At 35.5% G+C, this 8523-nt stretch overlaps 1 long non-coding RNA gene and 1 pseudogene across 1 annotated transcript; both read right to left on the bottom strand.

Moving 5' to 3' along the window:
- Nucleotides 1-3158: 3158 nt before the first annotated feature.
- Nucleotides 3159-4947, bottom strand: LOC118045196 (uncharacterized). The gene is made up of 3 exons (XR_004686943.2): nt 4727-4947; nt 4059-4136; nt 3159-3519 (listed from the first exon to the last, which is right to left on the bottom strand). It is a non-coding gene; the product is annotated as an uncharacterized lncRNA (long non-coding RNA).
- Nucleotides 4948-6446: 1499 nt separating this feature from the next.
- On the bottom strand, nt 6447-8018 carry LOC118045135 (uncharacterized; annotated as a pseudogene).
- Between the last annotated feature and the right edge of the window lie 505 nt (nt 8019-8523).

The raw sequence follows: 8523 nt of genomic DNA, 5'->3' as shown, positions 1-8523 counted from the left end.
GATATCCTGTACCCACGCCCTTATATTTTGGGCCTGGGGCAGCGCTCTTGATTATGTTTGATCCTTTTCTTCTGAGTACTAGTTTTGGCTCATCTTTCATATTTTGTTTATATATGTTGTGACTGTAGTATTGATCCGAGGCATGGGTATGGCCATAATTCTGATGATTATTTCTGTGAGATTAACGAACACTCGCAAGAGTGGTGTATGAAACAGAATGGCAGTGCATGCCATCTTTTCTACATCGGGTACGCAGTAGAGGTCTCAGCCAATTTGATAAGATACTTTTGATCTTTCTCAGTTAACTACTTGGAAGAGACGGGGCATCAAATCTTTGTTTCCAATTACGTTTCTATTCTATGCCATGCATACTTACTTTTTTGTTGCAGATTAGGTGTCATCTATAGAGCTTTGAGATGGTGCAATGTGCCTGCAAAAACAATTAAAGGAAAATAACAAAACCAGAACTTTGGAACTAAAGTTCTGCTACACGTGATTGCTAGACTGGACTAGTATCTGTAAATGCCACTAGAAGTTCGAAAGTCAGGAATCTAAGTCCATGCTCCTTTCCTTCTCGCACACAACCTGCACTGTGTAATTATGAAAATATTGCCAAGGTTTTGAAGCACGGCATTTCGGTTTGTGATCGGAAGCACAATGGGATTCGCCCACTTCGCTGTTAGTGAGCTCATTTGCATTGTTCAGGGGAAATGTTTAGCTGCTTTGTGTTACTTAAAATGGTATATGCTGTATCCTTTGCTGCTTGTTTCAGGCTTTGGATATTGGGAGGAGTGGTATAGAAATAGATTGATCTCAAAGACTGTCCAAGAACAGAGACTTTGCCAGAATGCATTCAGGGTATCTAGGGACCGAGGTTATGTTCCTGAGCATTGAGAAACTCAGTAACTCATTATCGAGAATTGTTGTGTTTCCATACGGATGTCAGAGCTGTCTACTGCATTGCATACATCCAGCTCTGATAAATTTGCATGATCAATTTAAGGATATTCATGAAATGTATGTTGAAGCTTGCCATAGCCTTGTATTCTGAAAAGTAGATATACGCGGCTTCAAATTAACAGAAAAGAAAAAAAAGAAAGAAAAGCTTGATCTCTAGTTGTAGAATTGAACCTTTTAATTCTAGCAAAGCAACAAGCTTCATGACTTGTTCTCATAGCACCCTGTCACGATTTTCCCTGAAATAAGCGCAAGCAGAGAGGAACTGTTAATGAATACATCATTCGCTGAAGTGGAACAGTGGTGCGACAACAAATGGCAACCTCCTAGAAACATAATCAAAGGAATGGAAGGTTCAAATTGGTAATTTGTGTGAGCACCTGCAGAAAACTATATGCTGGAGAGGTACGGATCATTCTGGACATTAGAACCATTTAATTAGCAAATTTTCATCCATCTATACGACTAATAATGTCTTTTCTTAAAACATTCAGAAAAAGAAAGGAGCATTTCATCACTCGAGCTTCCTTGCTGGAGGGACTACTCTGGCTGCTGGGAGACTAACAGCAGAAAATGGAAAGCTGCAGGGTAAGAATGCCATGATCCATGTGAAGGTAGGTAGCATAGCTTATAGAAGGCAATTAAGCCTGGAATAACTGAAACAAATGACTGCAGTATGAGAGAAATGTGCATCTTGGTTTGGGATTAAATAGAGAGTTGGAGAAAGGATAAGCGGTTGCTTTGACTGATATGCATCTCTTGCTTCTGAATCTTAAATTTTCATTGTCTTTTCAGTCTATATCAGCATATAGTGGGCATTACCGTCCAACTAACCCAGAACCTTGGGCGGCTTCTTGGCCTTCCTCGAAGAAATGGGATCAACCTCAATGAAATTCGGGTACGCAACTCAATGCCATGATACTTCACAAACCTGCCACCCAATGTGCTGTTTTTGCATAAATTATCTGGTTATGATGGAGCCTTTCCAGCTTTGGCCTATCTGGTTTTGCCAACTTCTATTCTTATTCTTTAGTAATCACTTGATATGGTGCTTCTACTTGGTCATACTGTTCCATCTGGTATTGTCTAGGCAGGTTCTTACACCAGAAGATAGTGAAAGCTGTGAATCAAGGGAATTGTCTCAAGACAGGAGTAAATTTGGTTGGTCAATGGATTCCAAGCCGTCTAAACTTCATGCTTCGAGTAAAAATTAACAATTAGCCAACCTTCTGAATCATCCATGTCTTCACAAGCCACAAGAACATTGCAGTTACAAGAGGATGTTGTCGGCCAATATCCAGAACACAAAAGCAAATGTACCAAAGAAGGAAATATTGCAGAGGATCAAATCCAAGAAACGAAGCTAGCTCATACCAATTAGGGCACCAACTGTCTTTGAAATGGTCAACTGGAGCTGGTCCGAGAATCGGGTGTGTTGCAGACTATCCTCTGAAACTAAGGGAGGCAAGCTCTCACGTTTTGTTTACCTCTCACCCAGTTGCTGATCTGCGCAAGCCATCTGCTTCTGAAACTTCCAGGTTGTCTCCCCTCTATAATAGATCTTTGTAAGGATGATGTAACAGAGATTCATCAACCATCTTTTCAAAAAGCCGGCATTCCCTATGTACTTCGCTTTCTATTCCTGTAATGCCTTTGTGTTGAAGTTTAGAACTGAAGTCATTGCTGAATGCTGATGAGCTATGGTTAATGTTATAATGTCCTCGCTTTCTTTTCATCTAGAGCGAGTGGACACAATAAAATTATCAAATAAATTATTGTCAAGAAGCAGAGTAGACGTTGCATCATCAAATACCGTCCCATCTGCATTCCTTTCCGCGTTCATTAGATGAAGTATCAGTCAAATTTTCACTTCTTGCAGCCTCATAAGAGACATCTCCAAGCTATCCCGTGGGGTTGGTGTGTGTGTCCGCATCTGGGTGAGGACACGTTAATTATTTTCGCACAAACAGCCCTACCCTCATACTTGATTAGTATATGTCAAGCTTTTGAACAGACTGTATTATCTTTTAACACGAAATCTATGGTTTGATACAATGATGGAGAACACAAGTTGCAACAAATCTGAAATTGAAATCCCAGACACTGAAAGTGGTTCAAAGGCCTGAGAAATCATATCTATATAACGCGCCAAGAACTTGATGATCTATATCTTCGAGGAGTGTCATGAATTACGCGATCAATAGAGCAAGACAACAAGATGAGATTTTCTGTATCATATCCTTATGAATGTACCCCAGAAATTATTATAGCTTACATCCAAGTACAAGCGAGCTGGATATCGACAATCCACATTATAATCATAGTAAGTTCAATAAACTATTACCTAATAAAACAAACTTTCACAAAGTAAATGCTGGTATCAGCAACATTATGCAGCAGCCAAAGTTTCTGCAGGCTTAGCAGGTTCAGCTGGTGCTTCTGCTTCCCAGAAGGTAGTCTTCTTCCCGGTCTTAGAGACAGTCTGAAGAACAGCATCTGGCTGCACATTTCCTTTCACTGTGACTTTTTGCTCCTTCAAATCAATGTCATATGATTCCACACCTGAAAAATGTTCCAGGAGAGACAAGATATTATTATCTATTACAACAACAATGATGAACTGAGGGCCTCAGCTACATCTGAAAATAATACTTGCCAGTGGAATTTCCGACCAGATTAGATAACAATCTAAACCATTTCATTGTTCTCTCTTTTTTCATAGATGAAGAGTAACGGTGTGAAAATTGCTTTGTAACGCACAGTAAGAAGATAAAAGTAAATTTCACTTCTTCACAAAATGCAAATGCTTTTCAAAACCTCACCATACCAGCTAATCTGCTTGCAAAGATGCAAAATTCTATAACCAATCTCGCCCCAGTTCATTATCAAATAGACCACGAAAAGGATTTACACCTTGCCCAAAAAATTCCTGAAAATAGAACCTTAGCAGCATGCTTCCAGGAGCTAAGATTGAAAACTCAATAAATCCAATCTAAAAATGTTTTTGTCCATGTCAATTTTGTGCGTGTTGAGCGAGAAAAGACAGCACAATCAGCAAAGTTCCAGAGACTAAAAGATCAATTGCAAGGACAGAAACAAACCTTCCATTTTTTCCCAAAACCCTTTTCACAGCCCCAAACACAACCTCCACATGACATGCCAACCTTGAGGACAACAGTCTTGCAATTTAACAAAATTGAAAACCATTAGACATGCAAAAAATCAGCAATAACCACAATGTAATGTCATCAAATAAAAAAACGGGCAAGGCAGTAAAGCAAAATAAAATCTCCAAAAACAGGTTTAAAAACATCAGTTAACATGTAACCCTAAAAAAATTTCTAACTCACAACAGTAACGCAAAGAAAGAACGTCAACCTTCGTATCGCCTTTATCCTACAATTTCCATTCAACTAAAAACCAGACATATTCTAGGTTCCTAGACAACAAAGCAGCAATCTTTTTCCCTCAAGATTTAAATTTTACAACTTCAACAACTTGCTTTAAACTACAAATTCAGGCTTAACTAACAAATTACATCAAAGCTCCCTAAGAAAGATCCCCAAAACAAAATAAAAATTAACAAAAACCCAGAAATCCCAGAAAAAGATTTGAACTTGAAAATCCAACATATCCACCCAAATTCAGCCAAAATTCATAGACATCCCAAAAACAAGTTCAAAACAACAGAACATAGTATTAACAAACAATAAAAAATACAAACTTTGCCCCAAAAAAAGAAGAATCAAGAAATGAAGATTTAGGGTACCTGAGACATGGTTATTAAGTTGTTGTTACAGAACAGAACAAGAAACAAGGAATCAAGAAGACAGAGAGATGACTTTGAGTTTGGCGTTGATTATATGAGCTGATGTTCTCTGTATCCCTCAAGGTGGTGAATTTATAGACTTTTTATGCGTGTGAATGTGATGATAAGTTTTGTGTGGGTCCCAGATCTTGTTAGCTATGACTTCCTGTTTTGTTAAGTTTTCTTTCCTCTCTCTCTCTCTCTTCTTTTTTTTCTTTTCCTTTCGAAAATTCATTTGAGTTTTCGATTTCAATGTCATTTTTCAGTTAAGAGCTGTTTTTTTAGGTTAGTTATAAGTTTTTCATGCGTCAATTATTATTATTATTATTATTTATTATACACAACACACAAATATTTTAAAAAACAACAATAACAACATTTCCCAAACTTTAAATCCAATAAAAATATTTGTTTTAGGATTTTATAATTTTTTATTTATAAATTCACACTCAGTTAAGATCATCTATTTTATATTTTAATATTTTCTTTTAATATTAATTTTTCTAAGAAAAATATATTATTAATATCTATTCATCGTTTAAACCAGTTCCATATCTCGATTTGAGAATTTCCAGCATATCAAAAGAAAATCTACATCCTAACATATCAATCCTAAAATGGGAGGGATATTTGTGCTGTTACCCTGACCGAGCTTCAAGAAAGAAAGGGAAAAAAAGAACAAATGAATAGAAATTTTAAAACTTTTAAAAGAAGCCATGCTTTTTTGTGGGGTATCCATGGATTCTTTTTCAAGCCATGGCAGTACAAACTTTTGACCACCAAGATGGTTAGTACACAGCAGCCTGGTTGCAGTGTCAGAACCCAATTACCAGATGCCATTCAAGTCTTCTAGAGATGTTCAATCTTGTGGGCCTCTTCTATTTTTTGCAATTTTGTTTTCACTTTTCTACGCCGAACATGGAGTTTGAGTCTTATTTGTGCATTGAAATGGTAAAAACTAAATTTCAATCTTCCTTCAGTCCTTCTTGTATTCCATATATATATATATATATATATTATATATATATATATATATATATATATATATATATATCCGACCAAAGTATTAATAATATATTTCTTTCCTTGCATCCATAAATAACGATATAAGTAACGAGCTAACATCGCTAATCACGATAAAACCTTCATCCTCTAGTTAATTAAACATTTGTTGACTTGAAAATTGCGTAGGATCTTCCGTCCAGGCATTAGTTAATTAATGAGCAGACGTGTCCTCCATCATCTACACATTGCTCAATCGATGAGTTGACTACGTAACTCAGTACAGATCCAGGGAGAGAGGGAGGGGGGAAAACAGAGAAATACAGTAAAATATGAGAGGTTTGTAACTTGTAAGTATCGTCAAAATCCTCAAAAGAAATGTGTTTTGGTTATTCTATAAATCATGACAAACATTGAATAACAAAAGATGGAATTAAGAACAGAAGATGGGCGTGTCTGAATATACATGACCTCATCTTCATTGTTTGACAGGTCATTTTCATTAATTTTTTTAAAGTATTTTTTTTTTTGTTGAAAATATATTAAAAGTTTATATAAGTATAAATCATCCACTTAAAATCTAAATTAAAAAAATAATTTTAAATAATAATTTAGGCTAAAACACGCGAGAGATAAAAGGATCTAAATCTTACACGAAGAATTACATACATTTCATTAATCAGTACCAACGTTTCAATTTTTTTGTTGAAGATTCGGGTCCATATGTGGATACAAAAAATCTCCACTAGGAGAGGAAATTGCAACATCATGAAAAAAGTTACAGGGATACATGCGACCAAGACAATCGGAATTATAATTTGCAATTTCCCATCCACAATAATCATAAGAGCAGCACAGAAGGTTACCATCATGGTTGCAATGGAGAAGAAAAGCGTGGAAAGGCCCCGATGATTAACTTGGTGGGTAAAGATTTAAGGAAATCTTCCTCTGCGTATCGCGACGTAAGAATTCCTAAGAACATCAACACTGATGTTGATGAAGAAAAGAGAGAGATTGCATCCGATACTATAAAAACTGTAAAAGATTCCTTGTCTTTAAAAATCGGATAGCCGCTCTCTTGAACGTAGCCGCCGGGAACAGTGAATGCAGCAGTAAACATAATTGTAATGATGAGAGCACACCCACAACAGTGCATGAAGTTGCTGTTGCTTTCATCCACTCCTCTCCTTTCACTAACAGGTCCTTATGGTCACTTGTGAATAATTCCCTGGCTATCTGACCCTTTACATTAGCAAAATCCTTGTCTGTAGGGTTATAATACTCTCCACTTCCTGCATTAAGGATTTTTTTTATTTCTCAACGTTCTATCAATCTTGTTTGTTTTTAAGAAAAAAGAAGTTAAGTTTGGAAAGCTAACCTTGTACCATTGTAGTTCTCTTTGCATCTGAAGAGCTGCACCAGAGATCCGAGATAGTTGAGAAGGAGGAGACAGTTTTGCTGCCAAATGCAACATTGTATTTCCTGAGCTATCTATAAGGGAAACAAATCCTGATCTGGTTGCTTCCAGTCCATAGAAAAGGCTGACCACCTTTTCTTGTCGATTTGCAATGGAGGACATAAATTAGGGTTCTTGAGTTGTCATCTGTACAGATCATTACATGAGGACAAGCTTTGATCATCTCCATGATAAAACTCAACGGTGCCATTCTTTACCGCACTGTGGAATGCTGGATGCACAGCTGCCTTGAGCTGTTCCTCGTAATCCAGAGAAAGATATATGCTCACACATACACCGTAGGATTTTATCCGAATAAATGTGGATCTTCTTTAAATTCATAAATCTGCTTGATTCCTAGATCAACAATATTTTAAATAGTGATAAAACTAAAACCATGAAAAATGGTGATAGAAATTAAGAGAAGTGGGATATAGAAGAGTGGATATACATATATATACATCGCTTACCTAAGAATGTGAAGAGATTTTCTGCAAACACACGCAATTGACTTAACACTGAAAAGTTAGGGAAAAAAACACAGAAAAATTATCACAAGTAAATATATGTATGCTAATCAAATTTATATGTATTAAATTATGATTGTAATGATAATTTCTCCAATAACAAAAATTAAGACACAGATCTGTTCACAGGAGAGTGGACAAAAACACACAGATCTGTGCAAATACCTTGAAGGATAATGTTCTTCGACTCCCTTAGTCTCTGAGCAGGCACATAGATACGAACCGTAGCATTAGTTGAAACTATTGGTTTTGACCAAATACCTGTCATGTTCTTAGAATTAAGTCAGTTTTAATAATACGACTTATAAAAAAATATTTATTATTTTAAATCATAATTGAATTTTTTTTTATAGACAATTTATATAAAAAAAGTTCAGATTGGTTGCTGTCATGATAATAATAGTTATTTTTATATTAGAAATAACTTTTTATTATTTTTTATCTTGATGAAAATAACTTAAAAGTAATTCCCTTGAAGAATAAATTTAGTATAAGTTGAAATTCATAAGTTAAAATTCCAAACTTTTTGATTACATCGAAGTTTTCACTCAGTTTTTTAACCAATTTTTGATTTAAATAAATTGTTTTTTAACTATATATATTTTTAACTATATGAATCAAAAGTTTTAAAAAACAAAGAACCATGTGCATGGATGCATGTGTAATGTGTTTACTTTCTTTCTTTCTCTGTTTTTCTTTCTTTCTTGAATGTTTATAAATTACTGTGAGATAGCTTTCTAAGAACACATAAAATATTATACGGACGTTAAATA

The sequence above is a fragment of the Populus alba genome, chromosome 8 (assembly GCF_005239225.2).
Source record: "Populus alba chromosome 8, ASM523922v2, whole genome shotgun sequence".
In the NCBI taxonomy this organism is placed as follows: Eukaryota; Viridiplantae; Streptophyta; class Magnoliopsida; order Malpighiales; family Salicaceae; genus Populus; species Populus alba.
This window is presented reverse-complemented; position numbering and strand designations above follow the sequence as displayed.